The sequence below is a fragment of the Hemicordylus capensis genome, chromosome 4 (assembly GCF_027244095.1).
Source record: "Hemicordylus capensis ecotype Gifberg chromosome 4, rHemCap1.1.pri, whole genome shotgun sequence".
Lineage (NCBI taxonomy): Eukaryota > Metazoa > Chordata > Lepidosauria > Squamata > Cordylidae > Hemicordylus > Hemicordylus capensis.
In genome coordinates, this window is record NC_069660.1 from 287,373,299 (window position 1) to 287,390,552 (window position 17,254).

At 45.9% G+C, this 17,254-nt stretch overlaps 1 long non-coding RNA gene across 2 annotated transcripts in view; it reads left to right on the forward strand.

Moving 5' to 3' along the window:
* The first annotated feature begins 495 nt into the window (after nucleotides 1–495).
* LOC128323473 (uncharacterized) overlaps nucleotides 496–17,254 on the forward strand; it is an 84,117-nt gene continuing 67,358 nt past the window's right edge. Inside the window, exons 1-3 of one of the 2 annotated variants that reach the window (XR_008306282.1) lie at nucleotides 496–628; nucleotides 2,361–2,451; nucleotides 2,592–2,949. This is a non-coding gene — a long non-coding RNA (uncharacterized LOC128323473). Of the gene's footprint in view, nucleotides 629–2,360; nucleotides 2,452–2,591; nucleotides 2,950–17,254 lie in introns of those variants that run through there. The other variant, XR_008306283.1, reaches the window with a different exon arrangement.

A 17,254-nucleotide genomic window follows, 5' to 3' on the forward strand; every position in this document is an offset into this window, starting at 1 on the left:
AATGAATAGATGGTGGCTGTGATTCCTAGCCTTTATATTGAGGAATCATATCAGTGGCACAGTGAATCAACTCTGGGGGCCTGTACCAATGCAGAATGAAGGTGGGAGAACTGTATGACCAAATGCTCCTTTGGATGAAATATGTCCTCCAGTCAGCAAACTAGTAGGGGTGTGCACAAAACCGGCTGGCCTGGTTCGGTTCAGGTCTGAACAGGATCCGGGCCAATTTGGTTTTGTAGCCCATCGAACACCCCCACCCCGGTTCGAGTGCGGGGGTGTTCATGATAATTCAATTTTTTTATTTACCCTCTCCAGGGGGCTTCTCCAAGGCCACAGGGGGGGTCCACGGAGGTCCCCCCTCCCCCACTGGTCTTCCTTGTGCCCAAAATCATGCAATTTGCCATTCTTCAGCCCTTTCTGGGCTTCCCCCCCTCACGGCAGCCATTTTGGAGGCCACCATGCATGCAGGGGCCCATTGCACATGTGCAGTGGCCTCCAAAATGGCCACCGAGATGGGGGAAAGGCCCGGAAAGGGATTGGAAGGAAGCACCCTTGCTGGTGGCTGGAACCCTTCTAAGTTTTGCTGAAATCAAGAGAAAGCAGAAACTGATGACTGCAGCGTTCCCTGGTTCGTTCGTTCATTTGTTTATTTATGTGAGAATTTATTTGATGCGGGTTGCAGAAATGACTGTGTTACAGACAAACTGCCGGTCAGCCGAGAAATGCCAGCATTTTATTAAACAGAGGGCTTTGACATATCTAATCAAAAAACAAGCTCCAGAGTTCATCCCCATTGAATGTTGCTATAGGCTTAACAAGGGATTCCCTCTCCCCACCGAAGAATGAGTGCATATTCTGGCCACAAACCAAAAGAATTAAGCCTTGGATTGCAAACCAAAGCGTGGGAGAGGAAGCACAGTGAGGTTTTCCCTTAGTAGCCCTATCTGTGATGAATTGCATAAAGCGCTTGCTCACTCAGCCTCCCCCCTCCCCCACGCGCTCACTCACTCAGCCTCCCCCCTCCTCACATTACTCAGCCTCCCCCATTCTCCCACCTCCCTCCCCGTTCTCTCAGCCTCCTTCCTCCCCTTCAGTTGCTCACTCAGGGAGAGTCTCCTTGCAAGGAGGATGGCCAGTCTGGGGTGGGAGAGCACACCATGGGTTGGCCTCCGTCGCCCCACCAAGTCTCCTTGCAAGAAGGATGGCCAAGCCAGGGTTTGCCATCTGGCCTGCATGGATGGGCCTCGATGCGCCTCGATTCATGGATGGGCCTCGATTCCGCGCCATGGATGGGCCTCGATTCCGCCCCGGCTCAGCCATCCTCCTCATGAGGAGACTCGGTGGGGCCACAATGCTGCTGCTCAATGTCTCTTCTGTTTCCTTCCACCTCGGCTCTTTCGCCTCCTCCTCGGCAGCAGCAGCTGTTTCTCTGTCCACCACTTAGCCCTACTCCATGCCTTCTCTCTCTCTCTCTCTCTCTCTCTCTCTCTCTCTCTCTCTCTCTCTGTCTCAACACTCTCTCACAACTCTCGCGAGATGTGCCACGCACCTCCCAAGATGTCCTACTTATGCCCTTAGGCTTAGATAGATAGATAGATAACTGCCGTCAGGGGAAGAGGAAAGTGGCGGCGCCGGGCAGGCAGGCGGGCAGGGAGAAAATGACGGCAACAGGTGGGCAAGAGAAAACAGCGGTGGCGGGGGGGAAGAGAGAGAGAAAATGGCAGCAGGGAAAACTAGAGGCGCAGATGCTCTGCGCTCGGCCCAGCTAGTTATCATCATTATCATCATCATCATCATTGTAGAAGGGAAAGAGTTGCGGCATGCAAGGACAAGGCAGAGGAGTGGAATCAGAAATATTAATAGTTTAATAAAATAGATATTATGTACAGAGAGGCAAGTGCAGACTGCTTTTGAGTGCTCTTGCTGCTGACTGTTTGTTAGCCCCACCTCTACTCTAGGACTGGAATACAAGTAACCAAAGTCCCATTCAAAAGCTGGCCTGGATCAAGGAATGGGTTAACTCAAAACACCACCACCACCACCATCATCATCTTTAGGGCTGATAAGGGTCAACATCATTGGACAGCTGCTGGGAACCAAAGACCCTCATACACTGGCATGGCTGGCCAATGGCTGTAATAAAAACTGACTGACATACCCCTGCAGATCTCAAGATAATCTCAGACCCCTGTGGATCTCAAGAATAATCCCTGTCCAAAAAGCATTCTATCAATACTTTATTATCCCTTTAGAAACGCTGCTTTTCCACCATACTTTTTTAGACTTGTATAATGGGAAAGGAGGGAAGAGCTAGTCGAAGAAACTGTCTCCATCTCTCCTTTTCTAATTCTAAATCTCAGGCTTTTAAATCAGAAATTCTGCATGGAACATCAGACAGATACACAAGAGAACTGTTGCTCCAGAGTACTTTCTGACAGCTCATTCTGACAGGTAAGACTATTGATAAAGGTCAGGAAATGATGACTGAGGTATAAAAGACACAGATTACTCAGTCTTACTCAGAATGTGCATGATTCCATTTAAAAGACACACGTACACACTCACAAAGCAAAATATTTATGTGGGTGCAGATTACCAAATCAGGTGAAGTCACTACAGGCCTGAATAAAAGAACTCTGTACCATCGAGAGAGGACCGAAGAGGAGAACGTCAGGTCAAGAAGCTCATGCCATCAGCTTCTGAAGAGACCAAAGGCCTGAGAGAATCCAACTGAGACAGATAATTCCTCAACTTTCAAGGGGTTACTTAACGATCTATTCATAATAGAACTATTCACACACTAAGGCAGTGGTGCACAAATCAAATGCCCCAGTGGGCAGGAACACCACATGACTTGGTGTGCAGGGGCTGAGGTCAATTTTCAGCAGGTTAATTTTTTGCATTAAAATTAATTATTAAAAATATTAATGCAAGTGAGGGGGCAGAGGGTTGGAGTAGTGGTGGGAAGGTGAGGGGAAAGAGGGCAGGGGACATTTGGTCTTAAGCGGTTAACTCCTTAAGAGGAGGTGCTGCTCTTCGTGAGCAGGACAGGCCAAGGGCTCTTCTTGGTTCTTGCAGAACATTCCTACCTACAGGCCAGCAAAAAGGTCTGTGGGACGGATCTGGTCCCTGGGGCCTTATGCCGCACAGGCCAGCACTAAGCCAGTTTACACAATCATTAATGGGGTAGGGCAAACATCCCACTCAGTTTTGGGAACTGTTTGTCTGTTCCCAGTTTTGGTTCAGTTCTAGCAAAAACCTAGGTAGGAGGAGGTCTTTGAAACAGGAGCTGGATATGGTAGCACTGTTTTACCAAGCTCTTTAACAAGGTAGGAGGAAAGGGTGTCCTACCCAGCTCCTGTCTCAGAGGCAATCACTCCCCACTCCTGCTACCTAGGTCTTTGCTAGCAGGCGAGTGGAAATTGGGAGCGCGCATAGCTCCTGAAGCTGGGTAGGAAGTCCTACCTAGCCCATTCACAACTGTGTGAACTGGCTTATTATGTTGTCTGGGCATGTAGATATCTGCACATACGTGTGTGTGTTTGTGTGTGTGAATGAGAATAGATGTGTTCATTCTAAAAGCGAACCTGGGCCCTGGGCCCACAAATGTCAGGTACAGGTAGGGATGTGCGAACAGGTTCAATGGTCTGGTGTTGACCCTCCCCCCACCCCGGTTCAGTTCGACACTGGACCAAAACCGGGCGTGTGTGGGGGTGTGGGGGTGTGTGTTTGCGTCTCCAGGGGTCCCCCCTCCCCCACCAGCCTCCTTTATGTGTGAAATCACCCTGTTCAGGCAGTCTTGGCCCGTTCCAGGCCTCATCCCTGTCACAGTGGCCATTTTCTGCTGCCACACATGCCTAATGGGCCTCTGCATGGCCTGGGCCATGACAGGGTAAGTCCAAAATAAAAAATTAAAAAAACATTTTTTTAAAAAATGGTTCACGAACCCCACCCCCCAACTGAACTGAGCCAGGGGGTGGGGGGTGGTTTGAGGGGGTGCTAGACTGAACTGCCCTAGTCCAGTTCAGGTCCAGTTTGGCCCCGAACTGAACTGGGCCGGCCAGTTTTGTGCACACCACTAGGTACAGGTTATGCATGTTTACCATCTGTATGATCCCTACCGCATGTTGAGGTCATCTGGAGAGATCTGTCTGGAGCTGCCATTGGTGCATCTGGTGGTGACTCAGGACCAGGCTTTCTCTGTAGCTGCTCCTGGGTTGTGGAACGCACTCCGTGTAGAAATTCATGGTTTAGAAACGTTATTGGCCTTTAAGAGAGCCCTTAAAATACATTTTTTTGGTCTGGCTTTCCAGGATTTTTAAATTGTTTTAACTGCTTTAAACTGTGACTGAATTGTTTCAGTTTTTATGTGGTTTTGAGTTTGATTTTCAGATGATTATATTTTGTTTTGGTTTTGTAAACTGCCCACAGCTGTTAGATGAGGCACTATAGAAATGGAGTGAATGAATGAATAAATAAATGTGTGCATATATACATGTGTACAGATGAACAATGAGTCAGTTCCAATGATACACCAAGGGTCAGTTTGGTCCAAATGATTGGGGGGGGGCATGCTGAGTGCACACCCATTGTGATGCCTTTTACAGGTTTCCTTACACTCTCCTGATTCATCCCTTTATCGTGGAGGAAAGGCTGCTTGGCCTAATGGCAGCTATACATGCACTTCAGATACAAGGTCAACTACACCCTACAGCTGCCACTTTCTTTTCTGGCAGGGGCAGCTCTTGTGCCTTTAATGTCTGCATGATGAAGGGATCCTAGATTTCCAAGGATGATGATAGCAGCAGCCTGAGCAGCTTTTTGGCCCTCTGCAAGACTAGCAAAAAGCTATAGAAAATGAACACATTTCCCCCACATATTCTGAATTTGCATAATCATCTATACAGGTCATAGTATTTCATTTTGTTGTTGCAGAATTTGGGTTACCATGGTGAAGCATTTTGGTCTATATTTTAAAAGCGATGATCTGTTCTTTGATAAACAAAAATATAACAAGTTCTGTGAAGTGCAGAGTTAAGATATGAAGTTAGGGTGAGTTTAACGTCATAAAGCTATCAATGGCAATATCAAGGTATAGTTTTAGCTTCTGCAGCATAATACATAAAATCTTTTATGTACTGTTTGTTTGTTTAAGAATTTATATAATTCATGATGATGCCCCACCTCCACCTTGGCAGGGGGCCCATTAGGATGGTCTGCCCCAGAAGGTTATTGCATCCAATAGGATTCCAAGAAGCCTTGGAGGGATTTAGTGTTGGTTCTGCTGGTGATCCTGTCAACACTCTGGATACGATCACTCCTAAGCATCTTCTCTGGCCAGTGGTGGACCACTGTGTGAAACAGGATGCTGGACTAGATGGGCCTTGGGCCTGATCCAGCAGGGGCTGTTCCTATGTTTTTATAACCTACTTCGAAACTGGCCCCTTGGTATACGGAAGAACTACAGGGGCTGAAGCAGCAAGGTAGATGACTAGAGCCCAAGTAGAGAAAGACTCGATTCAAATCTGACAGATTACTACATAGAGTGCATTTGAAGATCTATGCTCAGGTGATATGTGCGGCAAAGAAGTAATTCTTTCACTCCCATATTGCATCTGCAACTTCATATCTGGCGGAGTTGTTCAGGGTTGTGAAGGGGCTAATGTGCGCCTCTTTCCCCTTGACTCAGTACTTGGAACCAACAGTTGCCAGCTGTGACATTTTAAATGAGTTTTTTGTGTGGACAAAATCTCTCATATTTGGGCCAACTTAGATTCAAACTCCACAATTGTTACAGAGTCTGATGCCGATTTGTCTAGCAGCTCCTCTTTTGTAAAGACCCTGGATCAATTTCAGTTTGCGACTCCTGAGGATGTGGACAAGTTGCTTGGAATAGTGCGGCCTACCACCTGTCCTCTTGATCCTTGCCCGACACGGCTTATACTATCTGGCAGGGAGGCTGTTGTAGAGGGCCTGGTAGAGATTATAAATGTTTCTCTGAAGGAAAGCAGGATGTCTCCTTGTCTGAAGGAGGCAATCATTAGACTACTTCTGAAGAAGATTGCCTTGTATCCCTCAGAGTTAAGTAATTACAGGCCTGTTTCCAACCTTCCATGGTTGGGCAAGGTGATTTAGAAGGTGGTGGCCTCCCAGCTCCAGGTGGTCTTGGAGGAAATTGATCATCTAGAACCATTTCAAACTGACTTTTGGGTGGGCTATGGGGTGGAGACTGCCTTGGTCACCCTGATGGATGATCTCCAATTGGGAATTGAAGAGGGAGTGTGACTCTGTTGGTCCTTTTGGATCTCTCAGCAGCTTTCAGTACTATTGAACATAGTATCCTTCTGGAACATCTGAAGGAATTGGGGGTGGGAGGCACTGCTTTGCAGTGGTTTCGCTCCTATCTCATGGGCAGATTGCACATGGTGTCCCTTGGAAACTGTTGTTCCTCTAAATCTGAACTTTTGTATGGTGACCCTCAGTGCTCCATATTGTGTCTGATGTTGTTTAACATCTACATGAAACCACTGGGAGAGATCACCAGGAGATTTGGTGCAGGGTGTTATCAGTATGCTGATGACACCCAAATCTACTTCTCCATGTCAACTTAAATGCCTGCCTGGGGGCAGTGATGGTCTGGATGAGGGATAGCAATCTGAGGCTGAATCCAGATAAGACCTCCGTACTTATTGTCCAGGGTCTGAACTTGGGAGACAGTACTGACCTGCCGGTTCTGAATGGGGTCATGCTTCCCCGGAAGGAACAGGTACGCAGTCTGGGAGCGCTTCTGGATCCCAACCTCTCCCTGGTGTTCCAGGCTGAGGCGGTGGCCAGAGGTGCTTTTTATCAGCTTCGGCTGATTCACCAGCTGCTTCCGTTTCTTGAGACAAACGATCTGAAAAGGGTGGTACATATGCTGGTAACCTCTAGGCTGGATTACTGCAATGTGCTCTATGTGGGGCTGCCTTTGTAAGTAGGCCGGAAACTGCAGTTGGTCCAGAATGCGGCGGCCAGGTTGGTCTCTGGATCATCTAGGAGAGACCATATTACTCCTGTGTTGAAAGAATTACACGGGCTGCTGATACGTTTCCAGGCAAAATACAAGGTGTTGGTTATTACCTATAAAGCCCTAAATAGATTAGGCCCTGGGTATTTAAGAAAACGTCTCCTTCATCATGAGCCCCCAACCAGGGGCGTAACAAGGCTGGAGTGGGCCCAGAGACAAAATTTTAAAATTGGCCCCTCACTGACACACACACACACACACTTCACAATATATAATCATGTGACTTGCCTCTGGGGGGCCCCTTGAGGCATGGGGGGCCCCAGGCAGCCACCTCCCCTTGCCTAACTGTAGTTACGCCCCTGGCCCCAACGCCTGTTGAGATCATCTAGAGAGGTTCATTTGCAGTTGCTGCCAACCTGCTTGGTGGCTACTTGGGAATGGGCCTTCTTTGTTGCTGCCCCTGGACCTTGGAATGCGCTCCCTGTTGAAATAAGAGCCTCTCCATCTCTGGCAACTTTTTAAAAGGTGCTGAAGACACATTTGTTCACCCAGGCTTTTAATTAGATACATGGTTTAATTTTTAATGCTGGTTTTAAATGATTTTAATGTTAATGATTTTAATGTTTAAATGATTTTAATTGCTTGAGTGATTTAGTTTTGATTTTAACTGTTAATTGATTTTAATTGTTTTTATTTGTTGTAAACCACCCTGAGCCATTTTTGGAGGGGTGGTATATAAATAAAATAAAATAAAATAAAATAAAATAAAATAAAATAAAATAAAATAAAATAAATAGAGTTGTCTGTGTGCATTCTGTACTTTACACAGAATGAAAAGACAGGTCCTTGTCCCAAGGGGTTAACAATCTAAAATCTGTCCCAGAGCCTTTTGATGGGATGGTTTATAAATGTAATAAAAGAAAGAAAGAGAGAGAGAAAGAAAGAAAGAAAGAAAGAAAGAGAGAGAGAGAGAGAGAGAGAGAGAGAGAGAGAAAGAAAGAAAGAAAGAAAGAAAGAAAGAAAGAAAGAAAGAAAGAAAGAAAGAAAGAAAGAAGGCAATAGAAGAAGAGGGGAGGGGAGGAAGAGATGAGAGAAGAACAAGAGAAGAATATACAATGATTTCATTTACACATACCTGGGCTTAGTTACAACAGAGTATGGACAATATGTTAAGGTTACATAGGAAGCTGACTTAATTCCAAGTGAATACTCTCTATATTGACTGGCAGAAGCTTTCCAAGGTTTCAGGCAGGAGTCTTTCCCAGATACCTAGAAATGCCACCCATTGAACCTGGGACCTTCTGCATGCAAACAGACGTTCTACTATTGGAATAAGACTCCCATCCCCTAAACCAAATATCTTAAGATTCACATGTCTGCTACCCCAAGCAGTAGTGTACTGGAGGGGTGGGGTATAAATATTCTAAAAAAACAAACAGATGTGGTTGCCCATCCAAATGCAAACCAAGGCAAACCCTGCTTAGCAAAGAGGACAATTCATGCTCGTTGCTGTAATACTAGATCTCCACCCCTATGAACATTTGACCTGATAGCTCCTTAGTTTCAGACACAACCAATGAACGCATTACCCCATTTCTTATCTTTCTGGTTCTGTCCATGGCCACCTCTTGCATATTTTGAACAGCCATACATTTTTCTGCTTAGAACCATGAGAATGGGTCGTAGCTGACGAGAACTTTTTTACCACCTAGGAAAGTGGTTCAGCAAATTTATGGCAGTCATGTCCTTTTCTATTAAACTCTCAGTTCTCAGTTTTTAAAACCTTGTGAACACCACAGATTTTGCCCTTCTTCAATTCTCTCCTATAAGAATTGCCCTGAAGTGTAAAAATTATCTGACACGTTTTCCTAGAATAGGGATGTTGGTGTCCTGACTAATTTTCAGCTGATTAATTATCCTTCGGTACTATACAGCAGAGACGATTTTATTCTTTAATATTGCTTCCCTGAAAGCAGCACATACGTAGGGCTGCTGTCTGCTTTTCAAAGGATTGCTCCTTTCTCTTCAGAGGTTGCTATATTTTAGTGATGGCTGCACACAGAATGTAGACTATTATTAGAGAATGTTTAACACATGGTTTACAAAAGCAGTAGTGAATAGAGTTTCCCGATAAAACACGGCCGCGTACCAACGAATGTGTGGTTGCAAAGGCAGAGAGAATACATCACTGTACGCAAGTCCCTACGGGTTTGGGAAGAGTACGGTTAAAGGAGTCCAGTGAGAGGAGTGTCCAAAAGGTCCAAGGGAGGAACGAATCCCAGCCTCACCTTGGTATTACATACCATATGATTCCAGGGTGATTGTTGTCACACTATAGTTAGAGAGAGTACCTGTGCAGTTGTGCAAGGGAATACAGAATATGGGTTGAAGCTAGCAAAAGCTAAGCCCCTACCAGTCCTCCCAAAAGCAAATGGGGTTTAAGCATTTATCTGTCACAGATCTGTGTGTAGTCAAATAGTTTTCACACACAATACTAAACATCTGATTTGATTTTCTCTCTCTATCCATATTATCTGTGAGTGTTGCCAATGTGGGTGAGGGAGAGGATCAATGCAGGAGGGGAAATCACATATCTTTTCTAGTCAGTATAGGTTTTATATTTGTGTTCTAGACCAATTTAAGCCTCATGCTTTCAAGGAACTCAAGGCAGTGCATATGGTCCCTCCCTCTATTTTATCATCACAACATCCCTGTAGGTAGGTTAGGCCAGTGTTCTGCACTGTCAGGTCCAGAGGCCAGTGGCGGCCCCCATCAACCCTAAGTGCGGCCTCCTGTCTTCTGGGGGGGCCTCAAAATGTTCTGGAGGGCCACCCCAGAGCCCTGCCACTGCCCCACATCCACCAGGCAAGTAAAATCTTTTTTAAAAATCTTTTTTTTAAGCACCGCTGCACGGTGGGGATGGAGACTACCAGCAGGTGTGTCGGCCCTTGGGGGAGGGAGGAGGTGGCAAGAGCTCCTTCTCTGAGCCCACCTTTCTCCCAAATGACAGATCGAGCCATTTCCAGGCCATTTTGGGCCTCTGCGCACGTGTGCTTGCGTCTTTGCTGCAGAAAAATATAGATCTGGTGAAAAATCAAGACATTCTCAGCATGGCCTTTCTCTTGCTTCTATGCAAATAATATCACACACTCCCCCACACTCTGATCAGGAGCCAGCAGGTTGGCTGGGAGAGGACACCAAAGAGCAGGCTGTTTCCCAACTGGTGGGACCCCCTCCCTCATGGGCCCAGGGACCATTGTCACTCTTTGTTCGTTTATAGCTATGCCCCTGGAGCCCACACCTGAGACAACCGCTTTACCCTGCTTTATGGAAAGGATGCCTCTGGAAATAATTTGAAGCAGCATAACCTACCTGCAGCCCAAAGTAGTTCAGGTCACTCTACCACCTTAGGAGTCTATCACCTCATTGTATAGCCTGATTCAGACATTATGCTGTATGAGTATATAGATAATTGTACACTCGCACATGTGTTTATGTGAATGACTGTGCCTGTATTCATTTTAAAAGTGAACCTGGATACAGACCCTTCAAATGCCTGGTACAGATCGGAAGTGCATTTCTGTACCTGCATTCAGCATCCCATGTGAATGACTGTACCTGAGCACAGATCTGTACCTGCGTGCACTGTACACACGTTGTACTAGCGTTGAACATAACATGTGAATGGGACTTATGGGAAGACCTGAAGTTGTACAAAAGATATCCTAGTCTATATAATGGTGGTAACTGTGGCTACCCCCTCGCACTCCCCCTCCCACACACTGAAGCTCTGCCCTCATACAGATGCCCACTTAAAATACTCTCCAGATACAGAGCATTTCTCTGCAGATACAAATACTGTACTCAGGGAGAAATCCTCCCTGTGCCTGAGAATGCTGGATGTCCCCTTTTCTCAGATATGGGGAGGATCTTTCTCTGAGAACAGCACTGATCTCTGCAGTCAAATGCTCTATATGCTTAGAGAGCAGGGGGAGCGGCTGGTTTAAGTGTATCTGCACAGTGGCAGGCCTTGCTAGTGTGTCCCCATGGGCACTGTACCTGGGTACAGCATTTACAGTTTTAATAATGCCTGAACAGAGCTCAGGCCTCAAAGCAAGCCCATAGAACCCCAGCCTTTTCCTTTTGGGCACAGCTAGTGGAAAGCTGTTACTTTTTCTTTTCTTGGCAAACGTGTCTTAAATTTAATTTCAGCAAATGTTCACGGGTTACCAGACTGCCACAGCCTCCTGACCAGTGTCAGCTGTGCTAATCCTACACATGGAAAGAAGCTGTATGACAGATACTCTAGTCTATATCATAGTGGTAACTGTGGCAATCCCCCCCACACACACCCCACTCATACAAAAGAACCTTGTAGGTGTATGACAAATGTCTCAGCACAAGTCGGAATTATGTTCTGTGGAGAAGGAGGGAGAGAAAGATTTGGCAAGCAGCTCTGTGTTTTCTTAGAAACTCTCAGGAGGCTCTGGTTATGAAGGCAGAAAGTGGTAATGCTTTTACACAGTGTATCTGAAAGGACTGTGTTGAGGACATAACAATTTCTGGAATAATTTCAGTCTTTCTCTTTTAAAAAATAAAATCACTGAAACTGCTGCAGCATCTTATAATAAGCTGCGGTAGCGCAGAGGTTTATTTAGGAACTAGGAGAACCTCTTCAGTTCCCATCTGATTTGGCTTTCACACTGACACCAGAAGGATCAACAGAGGTGCACCTAGGAAATTTTGGAGCCTGGACCTAAAGGCCTTTGGAGTGCAACCCCCCCCCCCCCCCGCCGCATGTTAAGCATCATCCCCCTTACCACCTACACACCCCATGACACACGCAGTATTTTTAACACATGGGTTCTTGAGGGCACAAACAGCAAATGAACTCACAAGAATGTAAGAATATAAAACAGGTCTATTTATGCAAATATGCATCAGCAGATACATTTCAACATGCAACTTAACATATTCCCATCCCACATATTTCTTTCCCCATTCTCCCCGCTCCCCCAGTCCCTAAAGCAGAGATCACGCTTGGCCGCCTGGCGACCACACCACCTGGGGACAGACTAAAGAGGATTTGGGGGGGTCCCAGGGGAAGCTTGGACTTCAGCCCGGAAGTTCAGGGGTAAGAGTACCTCTGAGGATCAATGCCTTTGGTCATCTCCCCGCCTGTGACACTCTAATCCATAATGGTTTGACTGTTCTTGCTTACATTGTTATTTCTGACATTTTTATTGTTGTGAACTGTCTTGAGCAGCCAGGAAAGGTGGTATAGAGGTGTTTTCAGTAAATTTTGTAACTGAAACATCCAGAGAGATAACTGTGTTACTCTGCTGCAGCAAAACCAGAGAAAAGTATTGGGGCATCTTAAAGGCTAACTAATTTATTGTTACATAAACTTTAATGGTAAAGTGTGCCATCAAGTCGGCGTCAACTTCTGGAGACCACAGAGCCCTGTGGTTGTCTTTGGTAGAATACAAAAGGGGTATACCATGGCCATTTCCCGCACAGTATGAGATGATGCCTTTCAGCATCTTCCTATATCGCTGCTGCCCAATATAGGTGTGGGCACTGGGCAACATACCAGCGGAGATTTGAACCAGCAACCTCTGGCTTGTTAGTCAAGTGATTTCCCCACTGCACCATTATTATTATTTATTATTTATTCGCTTTCTATACCGCCCTTCCAAAAATGGCTCAGGGCGGTCTACACAGAGAAATAATAAATAAATAAAATGGATCCCTGTCCCCAAAGGGCTCGCAATCTAAAAGAAACATAAGATATACACCAGCAACAGTCACTAGAGGTACTGTGCTTCGGGTGGATAGGGCCAGTAACTCTCCCTCTGCTAAATAAAGAGAATCACCATGTTAAAACTTTGCCAAGTTAGCAGGGGTTGGCACTGGGCAGCTTTAGTGGATGGAAATCCTAAAAGATTATGCCTTTAGAAGGCAAGGGACTGTAACTCAGTGGTAGAGCATGTGTTTTGCATGCTGAAGGTTCCAGGTTCAATCCCTGGTATCTAGGTAGAGAGAGAAAGACCCCCTGCCTGTAGCCCTGGAGAGCCCTAACTGCCAAACAGTGTAGAAATTGGACCAATAGACTGACTCAGAATAGGGCATTTTCACATACACACTTATTATTTTTTACGTTTAAGTACTCAAGTGGTTGGATTTAGTGCTGACATTTGGTCAGCCATGTTGGGAAACATTGTCAGCACATAAACTCCGGACCTCTGTCTCTAGCATCTTCTGTATCCATCGCCCCCCCCATCCCCGACATGCTCCTTCCAAGCTTCATTAAGGTTATGAGGGGCCTATGAGGGGCAGGAGAGAGGCCCAATGGGAGGGTCTAAATTTCCAGAATGGTAGGGCCTAAAAATATGAGATCCTAAGGCTACAGCCTTATTAGTTTATAGGTTAATCTGGCCCCGGCTCCTTTCTGTTAAAACTCTTTTGAACTAGGCTCGCTCTATGTTCTGCAAGAAATATAATCTTGAACTGAGAAAGCCAACAGCCAAGGTCAGAGCCAGACCAGAAGTAAGATGAACACAGGCCACTGGGGCATTTCAAGGGACCACTTGGATACAGAGCCAGATCTGGTTGAAAGCTTGAGGTGGTCTGTCCCAGGGCGATTTGATCCTGACACTGAAGACTAGTTAAGTGTAATTACCTTCCCTGACACAGAAAATAGAAGCTAAAAACAGAATATGCAAGACCATGTATAATCTAACACTCCTTAGGGCTCCTTCATGGCAGAATTTTGGACAACCTTACTCCTGAGTACACCGCCCAGATGGATAGAGTGGTATAGTAGAAAGGATAGGGCGGTATAGAATGGATGGGGCAGTATAGGTATTTTGGATGGATAGGGTGGTATAGAAATGTAACAAACAAAATCTCAGGGGTCGTCCGCCCACCCCGCCCCCGCCCCAGAAGATACATGAGCAGGATCTAGGCTTGCCACCTGTTCTTTATTTCAAAGAACAGTTCTTTATTTAGCATTAACCTGTTCTTTATCAACTTAATACAGAACACAGGTTGTTCTATATTTTCAGCACTCTGAGGTAGGCCAGTCACTGACTGCAGCAGACACACAATGAAGAGGCTGGCTTCATGCTGCAGGCTTCTAGAAAGCCGTCTTCTTCAGCCCTTCAAGTTGGGTAGCAGATCGCACTCTGGTACTACAACTCCCATGATGGAGTTTGTTTTTGGAGCCAAAAATTCACCGTTGCCTCTGTAGGCGATAGGAAGAGGCTGAGCATTGTTGAGCAGAGGGCAGCCAGGCCTGTGAAGGCATGGCCCCTTCTGCAAAAGTCTCTCCCTAGAGTTGAGCAGCCTAACTGTCTGTCATCTTCTTCCACCCAACCGGCAGCAAAAAAGGCAGGAGAATGCAAAAATATCGTGAAGAATGGGGGAAAGAGTTGTCTAAAGTGCACGATAATGCTTTGAAATAATGCTTTGCATGATAATGTGCACGATAATGCTTTGTTGCAATATATGCAACATAGACCCTTTAGTTTCGCACGGTGAAGTGTGTGAGGTGAAACAGCATGCAGCTGGAGAAGGTCACGTTTGCAACATTCAAATGAGGGGCCAAAATCAAGGCATACCCAAGTTTCTTATTAATGAAAGTTCATCAGAAGCCAATAAGGTATTTCTTTTTATCATCTCTTGTCGTTTTACCAGTTAAATGAAAGTGAAATAAATTTGAGGGGCTTTCTCTGGTGACAAAGCTACTCTCACTTTATATGAAAAATATTAAGAACACTAATATTTCTTCTATGCTGGTAGTATGTGTATATTGCTGAGCCTGGATGGTTGCATCAAGCTTCCTTGTTTTACTTATTCATTAAAACTTTTGTGTCCTGCCTTTCTAGCAAGCTAGAACATAGGGATTTGCCTTCAATCAAGTCAGACCCTTGGTCCATCTAGCTCAGTATTGTCTGTCTTGTTTGTTTATTTATTCATTTAAAATATTAAAATACCCCGCCCCTCCAGTATACTACTGCTCAGGGCAGCTAACAAAATCTATAAAATAGTTTCAACATAAAATCAGATTAACAACACTAGCCCAATTAAGCTAAAGAAGTGAAAAATCCAGGCTAAAACCATAATCAGAATTACAGACTTTAAAATTTCAAATTAAAAGTTATTTTTAAAAACCCCTAAAAACTAAGAATTGCTACACAGACTGGCAGCAGCTTCTCCAAGGTTGCAGGCAGGAGTCTCTCTCAGCCTTATCTTGGAGACACCAGTGAGGAAACTTGGGATCTTCTGTATGCAAGTGTTCTTCTCAGAGCGGCCCCGATCCCTAAGGGGAATATTTTATAGTGCTCACATGTAATCTCCCTTTCAAATGCAAACCAGGGTAGACCCTGCTTAGCAGCAGGGACAATACATGCTACCACAAGACCAGCTCTCCTCCCAAGCTAGTCAAGGCAGCTTACAATACCAAAATTGTAAAAATATGGAGTAACCAAAAATACTGCAGAGTAACAAAACAAAAACAAAACCTCATGGAAAAGAAGGGATGCATTCTAAGGGCAAAAAGCAACTTTAATTTAACATGCTATCTGTTTTAAATGGGTTGAGATTGTACTGTTATCAGCTATTTTGTTTTCTTATAATGCTGCTTTTCAGATTGCTATTGCTTATTATGGGGTAGCATTCATACAAAGTCACTCATAAGAAGCACTATTGAAATATCTGAGAGTTATCTTTACTACCTTGAGGCCAATAAATTGCAATGGAACTCACTTATGGCTTAGTTTGAATGCTACCCATGAATTCTTAGAAAAGCAGTCTATATATCAGATAAATTTAATACATTCATACATTACACTACTAATACATTATTGTTCATGTTTTCATGGACACACTCGGAAGCTATTCTAACGATCAGTGGAAAGCAGACTAAGTGTGCTTAGCCCGCTCCCCACCAATCATAAGACCCACCACCCCTTAGGAACATAGGAACATAGGAAACTGCCATCTACTGAGTCAGGCCATTGGTCTATCCAGCTCAGTATTGTCTTCACAGACTGGCAGCAGCTTCTCCAAGGTTGCAGGCAGGAATCTCTCTCAGCCCTATCTTGGAGATGCTGCCAGGGAGGGAACTTGGAACCTTCTGCTCTTCCCAGAGCAGCTTCATCCCCTGAGGGGAATATCTTGCAGTGCTCACACATCAAGTCTCCCATTCAGATGCAGCCAGGGCAGATCTGCTTAGCTATCGGGGCAAGTCATGCTTGCTACCACAAGACCAGCTCTCCTCTAACCTAGGAGAGTGCTCCGCAAACCCGGTTTTTAAAATCGTGAGTAGCCACGGTGCGGCTCTGTGCTACGGCTACTCATGAGTATACTCTTGGCAGGAGGCTGAAAAGCAGCCTCCTGGCTCGGGGGTCTCTCCAGTATGCCCTGTGCACTCGCACAGGGCATACTGGAGCTTTCGGGGTCCGCGTGGCCCCCAATCCTCCCAGCCCCTGCCAGCTCCATCATGGAGCCGGAAGTTGTGTGGGCAGATGTGTGGGCGGCCGATCCATCATGGAGCCGGCAGTTGTGTGGGCGGCCGATCCAACCTCCCAGGGCTGCCGCCCTGCCGATCCAGCCCTCCCAGGGCTGCCGCCCTCCCTAGGCGGGTCTCTTGGATCGTGAGACCCGCCTCACAATGTGTCCATTGTGTGTCCAATAAGAGGAGAGCTAGTCTTGTGGCAGCAAGCATGACTTGTCCCCTTTGCTAAGCAGGATCCACCCTGGTTGCATATGAAAGGGAGACTAGAAGTGTGAGCACTGTAAGATATTCCCTCAGGGGATGGGGCCGCTCTGGGAAGAGCATCTAGGTTCCTGGTTTCTCCAAGAGAGGGCTGAGAGAGATGCTTGCCTGCAACCTTGGAGAAACCACTGCCAGTCTGTGAAGACAATACTAAGCTAGATGGACCAGTGGTCTGACTCAGTATATAGCAGCTTCCTATGTTCCTATGCTCCTAATGTCATTTTACTGAGGTCTTACAGTGAGGCTATTCTCACATGCCGCCTAACCCAGTCTAGGGATGCCCATCCTAGGCTAGACTGTGCATAAGAAAACCACCCAGCGGCAGCGCCACCTAGCCTGGCTTCTAAGCCTGGCTGTTAGCCGAGGTTAAGGGAGCAAGCACTCTCTTAACCCCAGCTACCTGCTCATGTGCAAGCACAGTCTGCTTCCAGCCCGTGCTGGAAGCAGACTAGATGAGTGCTTCCTAG